Below are 21,382 nucleotides of genomic sequence, written 5' to 3' on the forward strand. Positions count from 1 at the left end.
GAACAGTCAATGTTTCAGGCCGAGACCCTTCAGGACAGAAAAGGAAGGGGGAAGGCATCAGAAAAAGAAGTGGAAGGAGGGGAAGGAGGATAGCTTGAAAGTGATGGATGAAGCCAGGTGGGTGGGAAAGATAAAGGGCTGGAGCAGCAGATACGGCAATTGCGCTCGTGAATATGTATATGTCAGCTAATAATTTCATTGTGATAGTGTTTAACTCCATTCTTTCCTTCAAAGTGCTTGTTAAGACTTGAACACAGCACAGCAACTACCTGTTTGCATTCAGTCTCGCCTGAGAAATTGGACTTTCGAGTCAACTGACTCTGAAGATTAGCAATATCCGTTTAATATTTAGTTGCTCTTTTCAGCCACAGTGTTGGCTTTGTTTTCCATTTGAGCGTTTTTGTTAACAGCCCTGCTTGGCCTAGTGATCATTGTTTTATTATCCCTTTCAACTCTGTATTAAAGTCTGTGAACTATCAACCCGCTTCAGTGTCTCTCACTCCACACTTGGGCCATGTCCGAACCTGGTGACATGGAAAGGCAGAAATCTGGTAGAAGAGAGTGGACTGTAGGAGGAAGGGCACCAGGGGAAGTGATAGGTAGGTGAGAAGAGGGCAGAGACTAGAGAGGGGAGGGAAAAAAGCACCAGAAGGAGAAATCAATATTCATGCCTTCAGGTTGGAGGCAACCAAGATGGAATACAAGGTGTTGCTCCTCATCTTGGCACAAGAGGAAGCCATGGACTAAAAAGCCAGAACTGGAATAAGAATCGGCATTGGAAAATTTTGGCACTGGGAAGCTCCACTTTAGGAAAGTAGAGTGGAGGTGCACAACAAAGCGGTCCCCCACTTTATGCCGGGTCTCTTCAATGTAGTGGAGGTCGCATCGGGAGTACCGGACACAATAGACAACCCCAGCAGATTTGCAGACAAAGTGTTGCCTCACCTGGAAGGACTGTTTGGGGCTCTGTATGGAAGTGATGGAGGAGTTGAATGGGTAGGTAGCACTAACTGCTGGTAGGAATAAGTGCCAGGAGGGAGATTAGTGGGGAGGGATGAATGGACCAGGGAATCACGGAGGGGGTGATCGGGAAAGCAGAGAGTCAGGGGCATGAGGTAAAGAGTGATTGGTGGTAGGATCCCTTTGGAGATGGTGGGAGTTGCAGAGAAAAAGGGGGTGAATGTGGATGCTTGGGAAATGGAGGAGATGCAGGTGAGGGCCGCATCAATGGTGGATGAAGGGAAACCCTGTTTTTTGAAGGAGGAGGACATCTCTGATGTCTTGGAAAGGAAAACCTCATCCTGGGAATAGATGCGGCAAAGATGAAGGAACTGAGAAAAGGGCAATAGCATTTTTTTTTATTTTTTTTAAAACATGGAACAGGGTGGAAAGAGGTAATCAAAAATGTGTATTAATATGATTTTTGAATTAATATAGATGAAAGGCATGATTTTCAGTTTACCATATGTTTATGACTGGTCAGGAAAATTTGTATCTACTTTCTAACTACAAAATATGTACCAACTGGTGCAAGTGTGACTGAGATATTTGCATACATTTGGTGGTAAAGCCTAACATTTGATTATGCAACCCAACATATGGGAAATCAAACTTAAGAAACTCAGTTCAATTATGCCGCTGCCTTAATGTTGCTGTTCAACTAAAATGTGTCATCTTAGTAATCTAGGGAGAGAATCAGAACCAGATTTAATTTTGCTGATTTAGGTGACGTGAATTTTTTTTGTTTTGCAGTGTAAAGAGTTAAAGTGTCTATAAAGTATACAAATAAACTACAAAATAAAAAGGTAAATTGATTCTGTCACTTTTTAAATGCAGTATTGTTTTCTGTAATTGGATTAAAGATTCATTTGTGTTCCTACTTCTAGAAGTGAGGATAAGGTTATGACAACTTGCAAGTTTTAAACATAGAAACATGGAAAACTTACAGCACAATACAGGCCCATCGGCCCACAAAATTGTACCAAACATGTCCCTACCTTAGAAATTACTAGGCTTACTCATAGCCCTGTATTTTTCTAAGCTTCATGTACCTATCGTATCCGCCTCCACCACCGTTGCCAGCAGCCCATTTCACACACTCACTGCTCTGAGTGAAAAAAAAAAGCTTACCCCTGGCATCTCCTCTGTACCTACTCCCCAGCACCTTAAACCTGTGTCCTGTTGTGGCAACCATTTCAGCCCTGGGAAAAAGCCTCTGACTATCCACGTGATCAATGCCTCTCATCATCTTATACACCTCTATCAGGTCACCTCTCATCCTCCATTGCTCCTGAGGAGAAAAGGCTGAATTCACTCAACCTATTCTCATCAGGCATCCTCCCCAATCCAGGTAACATCCTTGTAAATCTCCTCTGCACCCTTTCTATGATTTCCACATCCTTCCTGTAGTGAGGCAACCAGAACTGAGCACAGTACTCCAAGTGGGGTCTGACCAGGGTCCTATATAGCTGCAACTTTACCTCTCAGCTCCTAAATTCAATTCCACGATTAATGAAGGCCAATACACCATACGCCTTCTTAACCATAGAGTCAACCTGCGCAGCTGCTTTGAGTGTCCTATGGGGACTCAGACCCCAAGATCCCTCTGATTCTCCACACTGCCAAGACTCTTACCATTAATACTATATTCTGCCATCATATTTGACCTACCAAAATGAACCACCACACTTATCTGGGTTGAACTCCATCTGCCACTTCTCAGCCCAGTTTTGCATCCTATCACTGTCCCACTGTAACCTCTGATAGCCCTCCACACTATCCACACCACCCCCAACCTTTGTGTCATCAGCAAACTTACTAACCCCTCCCTCCACTTCCTCATCCAGGTCATTTATAAAAATCAAAAAGGGCAAGGGTCCCAGAACAGATCCCTGAGGCACTCCACTGGTGACCGACCTCCATGCAGAATATAACCCGTCTACAACCACTCTTTGCCTTCTGTGGGCAAGCCAGTTCTGGATCCACAAAGCAATGTCCCCTTGGATCCCATGCCTCCTTACTTTCTCAATAAGCCTTGCATGGGGTACCATATCAAATGCCTTGCTGAAATCCATATATACTACACCTACTGCTCTTCCTTCATCAATGTGTTTAGTCACATTCTCAATAAATAAATAAATTCAATCAGGCTCATAAGGCACGACCTGCCCTTGACAAAGCCATGCTGAGTATTCCTAGTTATATTATACCTCTTCAAATGTTCATAAATCCTGCCTCTCAGGATCTTCTCCATCAACTTACCAACCACTGAATTAAGACTCACTGGTCTATAATTTCCTGGGCTATCTTTATTTCCTGGGATTTCTTTATTCAAGAAAGGGAGTAAAGGAACAACATCTGCAACCCTCCAATCCTCCAGAACCTCTCCCATCCCCATTGAGGATATAAAGATCATCACCAGAGGCTCAGCAATCTCCTCCCTCACCTCCCACAGTAGCCTGGGGTACATCTCATCCAGTCCCGGTGACTTATCCAACTTAAGAAAGAGCTTTTGGAAAGTCTCAATGTCTACATGCTCAAGCTTTTCAGTCTGCTGAAAGCCATCACTACAAGATCCTTTTCCATAATGAATACTTTACTTCAGTATTCACTAAGTACCTCTATTTTCTCCAGTTCTATAAATACTTTCCCACTGTCACACTTGAGATGTCCTATTCTTTCACGTCTTATCCTCTTGCTCTTCACATACTTGTAGAATGCCTTGGGGTTTTCCTTAATCCTGCCCGCCAAGGCCTTCTCTTGGCCCCTTCTGGTTCTCCTACTTTCAAGCTCCTTCCTGTTAGCCTTATAATTTTCAAGATCTCTAACATTGCCTAGCTCTCTGAACCTTCTGTAAGCTTTTCTTTTCTTCTTGACTAGATTTATTACAGTCTTTGTACACCATGGTTCCTGTACCCTACCATAACTTCCATCTCATTGGAACGTACCTATGCAGAATTCCACACAAATATCCCCTGAACATTTGCCACATTTCTTCTGTACTTTTCCCCAGACCATCTGTTTCCAATTTAAGCTTCCAATTTCCTGCCTGATAGCCTCATAATTCCCCCTATTCCAATTAAATGCTTTCCTAACTTGCCTGTTCCTATCCCTCTCCAATGCCATGGTAAAGGAGATAGAATTGTGATCACTATCTCCAAAATGCTCTGAGAGATCTGACACCTGACCAGGTTCATTTTGCAATACCAAATCAAGTCATGTAGGCTTATTTAAATAGTGTCAGGAAACCTTCCTGAACACACCTAACAAACTCCACCCCATCTAAACCCCTTGCTCTAGGGAGATGCCAATCGATATTTGAGAAATTAAAATCTCCCATTGTGACAACTCATTGTTATTTCTTTCCAGGATCTGTTTCCCTATATGCTCCTCGATATCCCTGTTACTATTGGGCGGCCTATAAAAAAACCCAGTAAAGTTATTGACCCCTTCCTGTTCCTAATCACCACCCAGAGAGACTCCATAGACAATCCCTCCATGACGTCTACCTTTTCTGCAGTTGTGACACTATCTCTGATCAACGGTACTGCTCACTCACCTCTTTTGCCTCCCTCCCTGTCCTTTGTTTTGCCTCTGAACGCAGCAGACATATCATGGGACTCTTCAAGCAGAGATACAGTATAGCAGAAAAGTACGGTATTCAGCACGGCTGAAAGGAAAACTATTATAATTGATGAACCAGCAAGATTCTACAGTACTGAACTGATTCACAATTTACTCCCAGCTCATTCCACTTTGCCTTTAGACTTCAGTGTTGGTTCTCATTGCGGTTTGAGTCTCATCATTTAATTTTTTTTTAAATTGGGGAGGGTGTGGGAAGGAGGGTCTGGTAATACTGAGGTCAGCATTTGTTATTCATCCCTAATTGCCCTTAAGGTGGTGGATATTACTAGTCCTGGAGAAGATACTGCCACTGATGTTCAGTGGAGATTTCCAGGCTTTATGCCCAGTGATAAGGGAGAGAATAGATTTAGAATTAGGATGGTGCATGTCTGACGAGAGCCTGCAGGTGGTGCTGTATCTAGGTTCCTGCTATTGTTTTCCATCATGGTGATGCAGATTGCAGGTTAGGGATGAGCTATTGCGGTCACCTAGGTGAAATTTCACAGTGCATTTTAGATACAAATCGTCTTACAGTCTACTCTGCTGGAAGTAGATGGAATGACTGTTTAGGGGGATTCATGTGAGATTTAGTGTCCTGGATGGTGCCATTTTGCTGAGAGTTGAATAAGCTGCACTTGGGCAAGTGCAGGCTATTTTATAAGAACATAAGAAATAGGAGGAGTAGGAGATGGCCATCTGGCCCATCCAGCCTGCTCTGCCATTCAATAAGATCATGGCTGATATGGCCATGGACTCATCTCCACCTATCTGCCTTTTACCCATAACCCTTAATTCCCCTACTATGCAAAAATCTATCCAACCTGGTCTTAAATATATTTACTGAGGTAACCTCCACTGCTTCATTGGACAGAGAATTCCACAGGATTCACCACTCTGGGAAAAGCAGTTCCTCCTCATCTCCATCCTAAATCTACTCCCCTGAGTCTTGAGACCATGTCCCCTAGTTCTAGTCTCACTTATTAGTGGAAACAACTTTCCTGCCACTAATTTATCTGTCTCTTTCCTAATGTTATATGTTTCTGTAAGATCTCCTCTCATTCTTCTGAATTCCAGCGAGTACAGTCCCAGGCAGATCAGTCTCTCCTCAGTCCAACCCCTTCATCTCTGGCATCAACCTGGTGAACCTCCTCTACACCACCTCTAAATCCAGTATAACCTTCCTCAAGTAAGGACACCCGAACGGCATGCAGTATCCAGGTGCAGCCTCACCAGTACCCTGCACAGCTGCAGCATAGACCGACCTCCCTGCTGTTAAATTCAATCCGTCTAGCAATGAAGGCCAACATCCCATTTGCCTTCTTGATAGCCTGCTGCACCTGCAAACCAACCTTTTGTGATTCATGTACAAACACTCCCAAGCCCCTCTCCACTGCAGCATGCTGCAATTTTTTTTAACCATTTAAATAATAATCTGCTCTTCCATTTTCCTCCAAAGTGGATGACCTCGTATTTACCAACATTGTACTCCATCTGCCAGACCCTTGCCCACTCACTTAACCTGTCCATATCTCTGTAGATTCTCCATTTCTTCTGCACAATTTGCTTTTCCACTCAATTGAGTATCATCAGCAAACTTAAGTACACTACACTCAGCCCCTCTTCTAGATTGTTAATGTGTATCACGAACAGTTGCAGGCCCAGCACCGACCCTTGTGACACACCACTCACCACTGCTTGCCAACCAGAGTAACACCCATGTATCCCAGCTCTCTGCTTTCTATTAATTAACCAATCCTCTATCTATGCTAATACATCACCCCCACCTCCATGCATTCTTATCTTATGGTTAAGTCTTTTATGCGGCACCTTATTGAATGCCTTCTGGAAATCCAAGAAAAATAATGTCCATCTATCCACTATGCTCATTATATCCTCAAAGAACTCTAGTAAGTTTGTCAGATATGTGCTGGGTTAATGGTAGAAAGCCATTTGTTTTCTCACAAGGAGAGCTGCTCATTGCAGGAAATCTGATGACCTGCTGATGTGGCTACACAGTTTATGCAGCTATTCCAGCTGAGCTTCTGTTTGATGTCGTTGACAGATATACTCAAGGGTAATGCCATGATTACCAAATGTCAATACATGATTTGACTCTTATTGGAGATGGTTATTCCATCATGAAATCTGAGTGGCTCTTATCTCGGTGCCTAAATATTGTTGGGCATTTAGGCAAAGATCATTTTATTTGCAAAGGAGTTGCAAATGAAATTGAACATTATGCTAGCGATCCCTGCCTCTGACATCCTAAGCAGCTGTAGATGATTGTGCACAGGGCAGTAATGTTCTGGAGCCAAGTTCATGACCTCCAATGGCCACAATCACCATCTTTTGTGCAAAGTGTGATTCCAGTAACTGGAATGCCATTACCTGATATTGAGGTCCTGTAGTCATTTTCACCTGAACTCAGTTGCCTGGATCAAGACTGATAAAGTCTGAAGTAAATGGACCTGATGAAGCTAAACTGCCTAAAAGATGTTCTGTTTAGTTGAATTTTAGGAATCAATCTACAAATTTCTTGTATCCTTTAACATTTGACCAAATTTGGTTAGTATTTCATCGTTCACTGTAACTCTTTACAAGTGGCTATTTGGATATAATGGCGAATGAATTAGATGATCCACTGAATAAAGCAGTGGGAATGAATGACAATTTGTATGACAATTAGAAACAATTGTCATCTTCTGTTGGCTGCTGTTCATTGACTTTAGTTCGGCATTCAATACTGTGACCTCCTCCAAGCTGATCGCCAAACTTCGCCAGCTTGGTATCAGCTCATCACTCTGCAATTGGACCTTAGACCTTCTGACTAACAGACCCCAATCTGTTAAGTTAGACAACCTCTCCTCCTCCACGCTATTCCTGAACACTGGCGTGCCTCAAGGCTGTGTGCTGAGCCCTCTTCTGTACTCCCTTTTCACCTATGATTGCATTCCTGTACATGGTAATAACTCCTTAATCAAGCTCGCAGATGACACTACAGTGGTTGGCCTGATCAGAGGGGATGAGAGACGGCCTACAGGGATGAGGTCCAGCACCTGGCTGTGTAGTGTGCCGACAACAACCAGGCCCTTAACACCCAGAAGACCAAGGAGATCATTGTGGACTTCAGGCATGCTAGGAGCCACACTCACGTCCCCATCTACATTAACGGAGCTGTAGTGGAGCGTGTATCAAGCTTCAAATTCCTTGGTGTCCACATTTCTGAGGATCTCACCTGGTCCTCAGTTAGTTTACTGCCACCCAGATAGAGTGAACTATTTCATGCTATGTAGGCAGATAATTCCAAACATAAATACTGCACATTGAGGTAGTACAAAAGTAAAAATAATAGCAATGCATAACAGTGTTATAGTGATAGAGACAGTGCAGATGGAAAGAGGAGGTTCAAGGGTGATGATGAGGGAGACCAAGATCAAGAGTTCTCATAGTTGCAATCAAATGGGATGTGGTTGTAGATAGAATGTAGTTTGAGATCTCCAATTGGACATTCTCCAGTTATATTGATAACCCTTTTGGATTAAATTATCTGGCAACATGGTCACATACACAGGCAGTGACTGGGGTTATTATCACATAAGCAACGTCTTAGACTGATCAAAAACTCTATGTCGATGTGCCTGCAAGTTTTTATTCTGCATGTTGAGCCTTGAATAATGAGGGAAGTATATCATGCTGCACAATCTGAATATCTGCTGTTACAAACCTGATTAACCAGGTGCAGTCATTAATCAATCAATTAGATGCATTTTAAGTTTTTAATATCAAAAATAATGACACAGATTAAGCTCGTCCTCAGCTGGTATTTCCATAGGGATTTGCTGGCTGACAACATTATGTAGATCAATGTGTTCCCACATTCTACAACTTCACACGCAAAGTAGCTATGTAGAATGCATGGGATTCAATGTTGTCCTTTGGAACTTGTGCTTTGCCACTGGACTTGGCATCAAGACATTGAGTAGGAGTGCATGTAGCATGACACATTCATTTCAATCTCAACCCAGATGCAAAAGGTATGCAGTTAGAACTTGTAATGCTGATTTTAATTTGGATCTGCCAGTGTTCCCACGAGTTATGTGGGAGAGCAGAGAGAATGTGACTTGCAGTTAGGGGGAGCACAATCCGGAGTTCTGTGCAAGGCGAACAGCACAAGCATTTCTCATTGAATTGAATGGCTGATGAATCAGCCTGGTGCTTGGGTGTAATTTCCATTACTTTAGAAAATAAATATGTTTGTGCAGGAATGACCACTTCATATACTTCTGAAATTTAATTCTAGTGACTACAATGGAGCTGAATTTTGAAGTGAAATAGAAGTGCTACCAACTCCACGTGGTTTAATGCAGGTGACCATGGATGAATTTCTTTTGCAGGAAGGATGATGCCACAGGGAGCTTTGGGGAAAAACAAAACCCAAGAACTTAAAAATGATGATGCTGTGGAACTGGATATCTACAAACATACAAGTGGGACCGTGCTGATACAAATGTGATGTTTGAACTTCTTATTGGTATTCCAGATATCAAATTTAATGAAGACATTGTGGTAATCTTATTCATCCAAGAGGAAATAGCCTTTCTTGATTCATCGCCTTCATAAATTGAGACAGCAAAAACATTTGGGGTAGTTGTCTATGAAGGTTCTCAGTCATCCAGGTTATTATATATCAAGCAGTAGTAAGTCAAGGCAACTGGACTTGCTGTGTTGTCTAGAAGATGTTTCGTCACTCATCCGAGAGGCTTCTTCAGTTCTAATCCATGCTGGGTAGTTTTCCACTTATAAACTCAGTTGTATAAATGTATTGCAGTTACCCTGACTGGGCCCTTCAACAAAGACCAGCGGGGACATCAGCCCAACAGACAATGGTAAGGAGCAAAGGAGATGGAAAAACATAGTCATCCCATATGTAGCTGGAGTTTCAAAGAAACTCAGGATTTTCAACATAAAATCCCTGTGTTTTCAGACCTGCAAACACACCCAGACAGAAACTCGTCCACCCCAAGGATCCCACACCCAAACATAGACAGGGCAATATTGCATAAGCTATCGAATCCAATGAGAACTGCACAAATCTGTATATCAGCAAGACAAAACAACCACTTCACAAACAGATGGCCCAACAGAGGAGGGCTAACACCTCCACTGTATATCTACACCTAAAGAACAGAAGACGCTCCTTTAATGGTAACAATGTGCACATATTGGACAGGGTGTGGTGGGATGTGGGACAGGTGGTCTGAAAGAGGTTAAAGAAGCTATCCTTGTTAAACGGGAAAACCCATCCCCAAACAGAGGGGTGGGGTATGACGCCACCTATCATCAACTTAGACAATACAGTCCTAACATCTCTACCCTGGTGTCTCTACAACAGTTCACACCTTCATTCATGCAAAGATAATGTCACTCTTGTTACCCCTATGACTCTCAACAACCCTCATGTGATTGCTATACCTTTAAATAACTCAGTTTATAAGCTGGGGAACTACCCACCCTGGATCAGAATGGAAGAAGCATCTCGGATGAGTGACGAAGCATCTACACAACACAGCAATTCCAATCACCTTGATTTACTAGGGCTTGATATTCAGGGCAGTTTCTTGCTTATTACTAGTTTGTTGTGGTCTTAAGTACTGGTAATGTCATTTGTGGAATGGATTTTATTTTGCAGCATTTTGAAATACTGTACTTTAATAATCTAATGTATGCATTCCTTCAGAGATTTAAATGCTAAAATGTCTGTTTGATCATAAAATTGCCTCAAAGAAACTTGTAGTTCCAGTCTCTGAAAATTGCCTTTAGTTTGCCTCAATGAAGCAATTATGGATTTTTTAAAAAATCAACACTGATTTAGGACAAATAATGCATTTTTGTATAATTGCAAACAAGAGAAAATCAGCAGGTGCTGGAAATCCAAGCAACACAAAATACTGAAAGAGCTCAGCAGGTCAGGCAGCACCTATGGAAAAGAGTGTTGAGAAGTTAGGAAGTGATAAGTGGAAGAGATAAAGGACTGATAAAGATGGAATCTGATGGGCCAGAAATAGTGACCCATGGAATAAAGGGAAGGAAACTAGAGGAGAGGTGGCAGAACGAGCAATTCCTGTGCAGAGTGGGGAGGATGTGCCTGGTGGCAGGGTCTCTTTGGAGCTGGCGACCCATCTTCACAACCTCCTCCCTCTGGTTCCCCACCTTTTCTTTATCCCTTGGTCCACTATGCTCTCCTATCATGCTCCATCACATTCAGCCCTTGCTGTCTCTTTCACCTATCACCTGCCAGCTTCTCACGTTTCCACTTCCAACAACCTCCGTTCGCCCCCCCCCCAGTCTACCAACCTCCTCTCCACCTGGATTCCCCCATCACCCAAAGGCATCTCCCCTACCCTTTTATTCTGACTTCTGCCCTCTCTGTCCAGCATTAATGAAGGATCTTGGCCTGAATCGTCGACTGTTCATTTCCCTCCACAGATGCAAGCTGCTCAAGCAATTTCTTTGTGAAGTTGTTGAACATTTGTATTGCAAGCTGCTGTTTTGTCCACAAGGCGGCAGCATTAACCCTTGTATAATGGACATGAGCTCGATCAATCGAGTGAGCCCCTATCCTTCATGATTTATGGAAGTCTAATTTTAAATGTTGCAGTCTTTAACAAATTCACAAGTTGATTTAAAAAGCATCACTGACCTCAGGTCAGAATGTTCTCATGTTCAGTCATGATCATGCTTGTGTAATGTTTCATTTACTGATATCCTAGTGTGGTCAACCAGTCTCAATTTGTTTCTTGAAAGTAGAGATCCCAATATGAGCACCAAATGTCATATTTAACTGGAAAATGCAGCAAGTCACTTGCAATTGTTACGTAAACCCCGTAACCAGGTAACTTACCAGCAAAGATAGATGGATCAGCTGAGTCGGATGCTACTATTTTCAAACGTTTTATTCAATAAGGGCACAAACGTATGGTTAATACAAAACATTCAAATCGTCAAAACTCAATCTAAAACACCGGTGTAACCATAATCAATCAGAAATAAGCTCTACAGTTGTCTAGGGGGGTAATACTGAGTCCAACGGAAGTCTTAAGAGTCACTCAGAAGTTTGCAGGCTTTTTCCTTTACAATTTAGAAAAGATGCACACTTGCCCGTCGTCTTGGCAGAGCAAATCCTTGGAATCAGGGGAGCAGACTTCCCCGTTGTTATTTTAAAAGCAGTCTTTCGTTGGTTTTAGCCACAGATTCAAAGTCGGAATCTAGCGCACGTAGCTTCCTTTAAAATGGCGTCCCGCTCCCACGGGAATCGATCTCGTGTCTGCTGGGGCATCTGAGGGTCCTCCCCTCAGACCCGCCTTTATACTTCTTCACGGGATCGCAGGTATCAATCAAGTTGCAGGTAATGCGATCTTTCTCTCAACCAGCCCTCTTTGCCCGAGGGCTTTTCACGTGGTTTCCATGAGACGATAATCGAAGTCACCGTTAGTCTGCTTCTTGAGAGAACGTGGTCTTTCGCACGTCTCTCTTTTGGGTCAGCTGACCCCCCCTTAACTAGAGTTCTTGCGATTTTCACAAAGGAGGGGGCCAACGGCATAACACAATCCTTCCAATTACTCTGCAGAACACTCAGTTGCATTCAGGGCAGCACGATAGCTAGTGGTTACAGCAACACTTTACAGTACCAGCAACCCGGGGTTCAATTCCTGCTGCTGTCTGTAAGGAGTTTGAACGTTCTCCCTGGGACCACGTGGATGGTGCCTTGATTTCCTCCCATGGTTCCACTGATGTAACTAATCGGTCATTGGGTTGGGGTTGAATCGGCGATTACTGGGCAGTGTAGCTCGAAAGATCTTTCCACACTATCTCAATAAATAACTAATCCTTGGCTTCTGCTCAAATTTCCCTTTAATTTACCCTTTCTGTCCACTTTGACCTCCTGCATAATTTCAGCGCCACTTAACATGTACTCAACTTCCAACTGGGCACAACGATTTTAGATTAAACTGTCGTTTTTGCTCCTCCATAAAAGTTGCCAAATATTTCTGTTCCACTTTGTTCAGTATTAAACGGATCCTTTTTGTTTGCTTTATGCTTCTCCAACTCTTGCACCCCCCCCCCAGCAACCTAAACCACGCACATTTTCTCACATTTCCAGTTTAAGAAAGGATCCCTGACCTGAAGCTTTGCCTTTCTTTCATTGATCATGCCTGCCTTAGAGTTCTTGCATTTTTGTTTTGAACCTGAGGGAATGCCCAATTGACAAAGGACATTTTGCTCCCACTTGTCTTGAGTCTGAAACAGCTGGTGATTGGATCATTGTGAGCTGGTATACTCCTCCAGCCATTTTCACTGGGCTTCAGGAACAGAGGCAATGACAATCATGTTAAGAACAAAATCTGGGATGAGGGGTTCCTTCCAATGGGTACAGACTGCCCCCCTTATTCTTGACAAGATTTCTTGTCAAGCAGCTGGAACGTACCTTGAATATCTGGGCAGCAGATAATCCTGAAGAAAGTGTGCACCATTATCATCTGATCGCTGCATCCTCTGCGTCCATATGCTCATCATCTCTTCTCTAGGTCACAGAGTTATTGATTCGGCTTTGGCCTTTAGGTATTTCAAAAATTTTTTCCCCCCCCCACTTGTCACATGGTAGTGTTTCCAATCCAAGAATATCTTGCATTTGTCATGGATGGCTTTGCTAAGTTAGTTGCAGTGTTGTGTTGAGGCTCACATTAGATTCAATATGGTTGTAGATTTTAAAAGTTATTTGCAGTAGTTTTACAAGTTGGTCAGAGCTCACCACTTCATCTGCCCTATGCCTGTTCCTACTTCAAACTCTCAACCTCTTACTTGTACCAGCCCAATTATCAGCAAATGTTTGTTTCATGAAGCCTGGTTTTGATTATATCAAATATGTATGAGATGTTTGACACTATTCAGATTATAATAACCAAGATCCACTATTTGGCCTAAAATACTCTACTTTGTAATATGTAGTATGATAAGCCTAAGAAATTGTTTGTCCAAGCTTCACATAAACAGACAGGTGAGAAACAGAAAGGTTAATATTGACTTAATTGCTAAGGAAATAACAATAATTTAAAAAATATAACCAAGCATAAGACCTCAAAACAATGGGATTAAAGTGAGTTCACTAAGGGAGGAAGAAAATATGTTATTGTATCTCATTTTGGAAAGTTTTGTAACTTATTTGTAAAGCAATAAGGAGAGAGAGACAGATGAAATAAGTAAATGATCCAATAATAAGAGGATACTAATTATTTTTCAATTATATAAAGAGTGAAAGAGAGACAAGAGTAGCTAAAATGCCAAATAGGTTGAAATAGGGGATGAAGAAATGGAGGACAACTAAGTATTTAATGAAGACACCAGCAACATGCCAGAAATTTGCAAGTGTCAAGGAGCAGAAGTGAATTAAGTCACTATTAGTCAGGAGAAGGTGCTTGGGAAGCCGAAAGGTGTGATAGTAGGTAAGTCAGCTGGACCAGATGGACTACACTCCAGGGTTCTGAAAGAAGTAGCTGAAGAGTCTGTGGAGGCATTAGTAATGATTTTTCAAGAATCACTTGACTCTGGAATGGTTCCAGAGAATTGGAAAATTGCAAACATCACTCCACTCTTTAGGAAGGGAGGGGTGCAAAAAAGAGAAAATTGTAGATTAGTTAGCCTGACCTCAGAGTTTGGCAAAACTTTAGCATCCATTATCAAGGATGAGGTTGAGGTGCTTGGAGGCACATGGTAAAATAGGCCAATGTCTGCTTTGGTTTCCTTAAGGGGAAATCTTGCCCAACCAATCTGTTGGAATTCTTTTGAGGAAATAACAGGCAGGACAGATAAAGGAGAGTCAATGGATATTACTTACCTTTTTAGTCTTTTGATAAAGGTGCTGCACATAAAGCTGCTAAACAAGATAAGAGCCCATGATATTACAGGAAAGATACTAGCATGGACAGAGATTGGCTGACTGGCAGAAGGCAAAGAGTGGGAATAAAGAGGGACTTTTCTGGTGACTAGTGGCGTTCCACAGGGCTGGGTGTTGGAACCGTTCCTTTTCACATTATATGCCAATGATTTAGATGATGGAATTGATCCCTTGTGACCAAGTTTGCAGACAATACAGAGATAGGTGGAAGGGCAAATAGTGTTGAGGTAATGGATAGGCTACAGAAAGACTTGGACAGATTAGTAGAATGGGCAAAGAAGTGACAGATGAATAGTGTAGGGAAGTGTTTGGTCATGCACTTTGGTAGAAGGAATAAAGGCATAGACCTTTTCCTAAACAGGGAGCAAATTTGGAAATTGTAGGTGCAAAGGGACTTGGGAGTTCTTGTGCAGGATTCCCTAAAGGTCAACTTGCAAATTGAGTCGGTAGGAAGGGAGGCAAATTCAATGTTAGCATTCATTTTGAGAGGATTAGAGTATACAGTAAAAGCCAGGATGCAGTGTTAAGATTTTATAAAGGCAGTGGTCAGATCGCATTTGGAGTTTTGTGAGCAGTTTATTGTTAGAGATTCACGAGAATGCTCCTGGGAATGAAAGAGCTAATGTGTATGAGCGTTTAATGGTTCTGGGTCTGTGTCTCTGGAGTTTAGAGAAATGACAGGATCTCATTGAAACCCATCGAATATTGAAAGGCCTAGATAGAGCAGAGTGCAGCAACACTTTCCTTTAGTCGGTCCTGTGCTGCTTCCTCATGTCGTTCTCCACCCCTCACTCAGGGGTGAAGTTCACACAGTTAAACACCAATAGCTACAAGGGCTTGAAGAGGCAGATAGAGTTAATGCCACATGAAAACTGACAGTACTGATCTGCGAACCTTGCGATCTCGATGTATCTCTTACAAGTAGTGTTAATGTGACACATTGAAGGTTCATCATCATTCAAAGTGTACTACAGCAATTTCCAGGCCTGGGTATCCAGTGCTATTAAGTTGAAAGCTTTCTAAAGAGTTGAACCTGAAATAAATCTTGCAAATTGTATCAATGTCAGAAGATGATATCAGCTATAAGTATTTCAACAGTAAATGCCCAATTACTGACTAAATGTACTCCATGAATAAGTTTGATCTAAAAGTATTTGTTTACTCATTGTTTATGCTTACAATTATGATTCTACAGTGAAGTCATTATTTATTTATGAATTCATTACATCAATTGAGATAGCTGGAAAGGGTTAATTCATTTATTGAGTAGCTTTTACAGCTCCTGATGGGAGGTTGATAGCTTCAGTGCCAAGCTAATCAAAACCAGATTAATGCAGTTTAAGAATCATCAAAACCTCAGTGTGAGTTGAATAGTAAACTCCAGATGTTTCCCTGAAGAGGATTTATATGTTCATGATTCATTTGATATCTTTTATGATTCTTGTCTAGCTATTGAACCCAATATTCTTAATTGAACCTAATATTCTTTGTTTCTTCTTAATTCTAATTTATTTTTCTTGGACATAGATGTTCACTGTCCTTATTTTTGCTTTGCTGTCCTGAAAAGAGCCTTTGGCTTTTCCTTTGATTCATTTTTCAGTTTAGATCAATTTTAAAATGATGTCATTGTCCTGATACCAAACAAAGAGAAGGAACATTCTCTATCTAACTTCAGCCATTAATCTCTTATTTTAGAAATCTTGACTGTACATTTGTCTTCTCTTATCATAATTTACTCTTCATCACCCTGCTGAAGCTTGTCTGGGCTTTTATCAAGACTAGTGTAGTAGCAAAAACCCACCCAATTCCAAATTCACTCACTAGGATGTATTATCTTTCCACTGAACACTTCAACTTTTTAACTCACTCGTTTCTTCTAAATGAAGTGTTGCGATAGGAAGTCACCATTTTCAAATTTAAGCCTCCCTTTGGCAGCCTATGTGGAATATGTGTTGTTCCAAGCTTGTTTCACTATTTTGCCACCCTTCCTCAAGCAGAGTATTTATGATTATAGTAATGTTATATTCTATTTCCACTAATTTTGCTTCACATTTCCATTTGCTCATTGCTGTTAATTGTTCCCATCTCTTTTTCACCTTATCTCAATTTCAGACTCTATGAACTCAGTTATCCTATCCTAAGAAATATTTTGTGAGCTATTTAGTAAAGATGCCATTCTCACAGTCTGCTACTCACTTGCTTCAGTCTATAACCCCTACTGGGGCATATGCCACCCACAGTAGCTCGCCAGAGGCCTCTGTGCTGGGCCAGGCGTAGTCCCCAGGTGTGACCCATCCTTCCTCTCCCAGGGATGAGATCTTTGAGGCTTCTGTTGGCATTTCTGTAGCTCTGGGTTTTTATGGGATGGGGTTGTCAGCCCCATTCCCAACACTCCTCCTTACACAGCTGGTCTTGGGACTATCCATGGTGGAGTTATAGTCTGCTAGGTGCAAATTTACTTCCTCAATACCTGATCATTATTAGCCGCCTTGCACTATTTTCCTCTTTCATATTTCACCTCTTGCTTTTAGACACATCACAAACCATCTCTTTTGGTTTTTGTCCTCCTCTGCCTCTGCACTTAATATTTAAATTTTCTTTTCCAGTTAGGATTACTGACCTGAAATGTCTTGTTTTCACTCTGCTCCACCAATCCATCATGCCTGATCATCCTCAATCCCTCTCAACCCAAGTATTTGTGTAGGATAGGCCTGCATTTAAAGGAATTTGTAAAAAAAAAAAAAATATCTTAAACATCTGAATGTAATTTCTGGCAGGCTGTTTCCTTCCTCCCTTGGAATCCCGAAGGACGTGGATTCAGGATGAATGGTCATATTTGGATGATTAGAAAATTCTATTTAAAAACAAAACAGAGCTGCAAATCTTTGGAATTCTTTACCTCTGAGGCTGTAGGATCTTGAAGAGTTAATTATGTTCATGACTGGCGAGACTGAAAGATTTACCCAGAGAAGAAAGGGATCTGAAGAATGGGTAAGGAAGTAGACAAGTTGTTGAATTCCAAGTTGCCATTAGTGCTTATGTGGTCGTTTGCATTTTCTTGTACTCTTACGCCCCTATCAAGTATTTCTAGCGCATTTTGTTTCAGCAAAATACCTATAATATTTTAGTCAATTTCTAGCATAATTTTCTTAAGGCACAAACCACACACAGCAGAATATTCCAAAAGAACCAGGGGGAAGCTGCAGAAATTGAGTCTCTGGCACTGTGGTTCAGAAAGGAAGGAGTGTGAAGAGGATTGCAGTAGGACTCCATAATTAGAGGAGTAGACACGAGATTCTGTGGACATGACAGAGACACCTAGATGATATGTTGCCTCCCAGGTGCCAGGGTCAGGGATGTCTCAGATTGGATCCACAGTATTCTAAAGGGGGAGGGGGAGCAGCTTGGTACATACTGATACCAATGACATGGGTAGGAAAAGGGTGGAGTTTCTAAAGAGAGGTTTTAGGGAGCTACAAAGAAAGCTGGAAAACAGGATCTCCAGGGTTGCAATCTCTGGATTGCTGCCTGTGCCACATGACAGTGAAGGTAAGGATAGGATGATTTGGCAGGTGAATGTGTGACTGAGGAACTGGTGCAGGGGACAGGGGTTCAGATTTATGGATCATTGGGAACTGCTCTGGGGAAGGTGTGATGTGTACAAAAAGGACAGGTTACATCTGAATGCGGGGCACCAATATCCTTGTGGGCAGGTTTGCTAGAAATGTTAGGGAGGGTTTAACTAACTTGGCAGAGTTATGGGAAACTGAAAGATAGGGCTGAGAATTGGGCAGTTGGTATACAAGCAGAGGCAGTGTGTAGTGAGTCTGTCAGGAAGGACAGACAGATGATAGGGTGAAATTGCAGTCAGAGGAATGAGTTGCAGTGTTACAGGGACAACATTGAAGAGTGACAAGTACAGGATTAAAGGTGTTATATTTGAATGCATGCAGTATATGAAATAAGCTGATGACCTTGTAGTGCAGTTAGAGATTGGCAGGTATGACATTGTGAGCATCACCAAGTCATGGCTGAAGGAAGATTATAGTTGGGAGCTTAACACCTAAAGATACTGTTACGAAGGATGAACAGCTCTGATGGGCAGAAGGGTGCAGGGTTGCCCATGTCCCCCTCCCCTGGGAGAATTACAAACCGTTACTGTTGCCAGGCTGCTAATGAGAGAGAAAGAGATGGAACAAAAACATACTGGGACTGGAACATTTGCTTCAGATAAGGGAGAGATAACACAGGGAGAAACAGACTTGTTGTTCCACCATATTATGACTCCTGTAAGACTTATGGCTCAGGAGAGGGCTGTTTACTTGGTACCATTCTGTTCATTAAAATTCCTCAGTGAACAGCCGGAGTGGGCTGGTTTGATGGACTAAGCCATTCAAAACTAATTGACACCTGAGACCCCATGAGTAGGGATAAAAGTGAGGTCTAGGGAGACACACCCCTCAGACACACCAGGAGACACACTGGTGAACACTGCTTGAGTGTTGGAACCCACGAGAAGGTGTGGGGGCATCGGAGACCGAACGAAGGATCGGTCCATTTTAACTCACAGTGTTTATAGCGAGGCCGGTGGGGGCTTGTGTGTGTGTGTCCACCCTTGCCTGGGTGACGAGTCCACCATAGAAGAACGGTCTAGCTAAAGGACAGAGGGGTCATACCTGAATGGCCACAACAACACATCAACGGATCAAGAACGTAAAGGAAAGTTTGACTGGCTGTCACTGTTTGCTCGCTCGCTCTCTCTCTCTCTCTCCAACAATTACAACACATCGACCAACAACTACCTCAGCCTGTATGAACTGAACTGAACTTTATTTTCACATATGACAATTCATTATCCCCTAGACATCGATAGAGCTTGTTTATTATTGATTATTATTATACCCACACTTTTAGGTTTAGTATTGCTAACGTGTATTATCTGTATATTTGCATTGTTGATATTGATTTGTATATTTTACTAATAAACACTGTTTGGAAAATAGTACCAGACTCCAACGGATACTTCTATCTTTGCTGGTAAGACACCCAGTTACGGGGTACATAACAAATCACATTGCATCAAATAGACAGGCAGGTATGCAGAGGGTGTGACATGATTGTTGGTGAAAAATGAAATCAAATTCTTAGAAAGAGGTGACATAGGATTGGAAGATGTAGAATCCTTAAGGGTAAAAACACCCTAATAGGAGTTATATACAGTCCTGAATGGTGGCCAGGATGTGGGATATAAATTGCAATGGGAGATTAAAAAAAGGCATATGAAAAGGGCAATGTTACGATAGTCAGGGGGATTTCAATGTGCAGGTAGATTTGAAAAAACAGGTTGCTGCTGGATCCCAAGAGAGGGAGTTTGTAGAATGCCTATGAGATGGCTTTAGAACAGCTTGAGCTATACTGGATTGGTTGTTGTGTAATGAACTGGATTTGATTAGGGCACTTAAGGTAGAGGAACCTTAGGAGGCTGTGATTATTATATGATTGAATTCACCCTGCAATTTGAGGGGGAGAAGCTAAAGTCAGATGCATCAGTATTGCAGTGGAGTAAAGGGAATTACAGAGGCATGAGAGGGGAGCTGGCTAAAGTTGATTAGAAGACACTAACAGGAATGACAGCAGAGCAGCAATAGCTGGAGTTTCTAAGAGCAATTTGGAAGGCAAGGATATATATACACATCCCAAAGAGGAGGAAGGATACTAAAGGCAGAATGACACAACCATGGCTGACAAGTCAAAGCCAACAGAAAAAACAAAAGAGATGGCATGTAATAGAGCAAAATTGGGAAGTTAGAAGTTTGGAAAGTTTAAAAAAAAAAAAACAAGAGGCAACTAAAAAGCCATAGGGAGTAAAAAAATGAAATATGAAGGTAAGCTAGTTAATATCAAAGAGGATACTAAAATTTTTTTCAGAGATTTAGAGCGTAAAAGAGAGGTGAAAGTAGATATTGGACTACTGGAAAATGACACTGAAGAGGTAGTAATGAGGGACAAGGAAATGGTAGACCAACTGAATAAGTATTTTGCATCAGTTTTCACAGTGGGACACTAGCCTTATGGCAGATGTTCAATAGTGTTGGGGCAGAAGTGAGTGCAGTTGCTACAAGGGAAAGATCCTTGGGAAACTGAAGGTAAATAAAGTCACCTGGACCAGAAGGATTACAGCAGAGGGTTCGGAAATGGGTAGTTGAAGAGATTGTGGAGGCTTTACTAATGATTTTTCCCAGAATCAATTGATTCTGACATGGTTCTGGAAGACAGGAAAATTGCAAATGTATGACACTCCACTCTTCAGGAAGAGAGGGAGGCAGAATAAAGGAAATGATAGGCTAGTTAATCTGACCTAAGTAGATGGACAGATGTTGGAGTTGACTGTTAAGGATAAGGTTTTGGGCTGCTTGGAGACACATCATCAAACAGGCTGTAGTCAGTATGGTTTCCTCAAGGAAAATCTTGCCTGACAAATCTGTTGGAATTTTTTGAGGAAATAAGCAGGACAGACACAGGAGAATCGGTGGATGTTGTGTACTTGGATGTTCAAAAGGCCTTTAACAAGGTGCCACTCATGAGGCTGCTTAGCAAGATGAAGGGGCATGGTATTACAGAAAGGACACTAGCATGGATAGCGCATTGGCTGATTGGCAGGAAGCAAAGTCTGAGAATAAAGGAAGCCTTTTACTGGCTGCCAGTGACTAGCGGTGTTTCACAGGGATTGGTACTGGGACTGATTCTTTTTACATTGTATATTATTGATTTGAATGATTGCATTGGTGGCTTTGTGGATATTTTTGC

The sequence above is a fragment of the Hemitrygon akajei genome, chromosome 1 (assembly GCF_048418815.1).
Source record: "Hemitrygon akajei chromosome 1, sHemAka1.3, whole genome shotgun sequence".
Lineage (NCBI taxonomy): Eukaryota > Metazoa > Chordata > Chondrichthyes > Myliobatiformes > Dasyatidae > Hemitrygon > Hemitrygon akajei.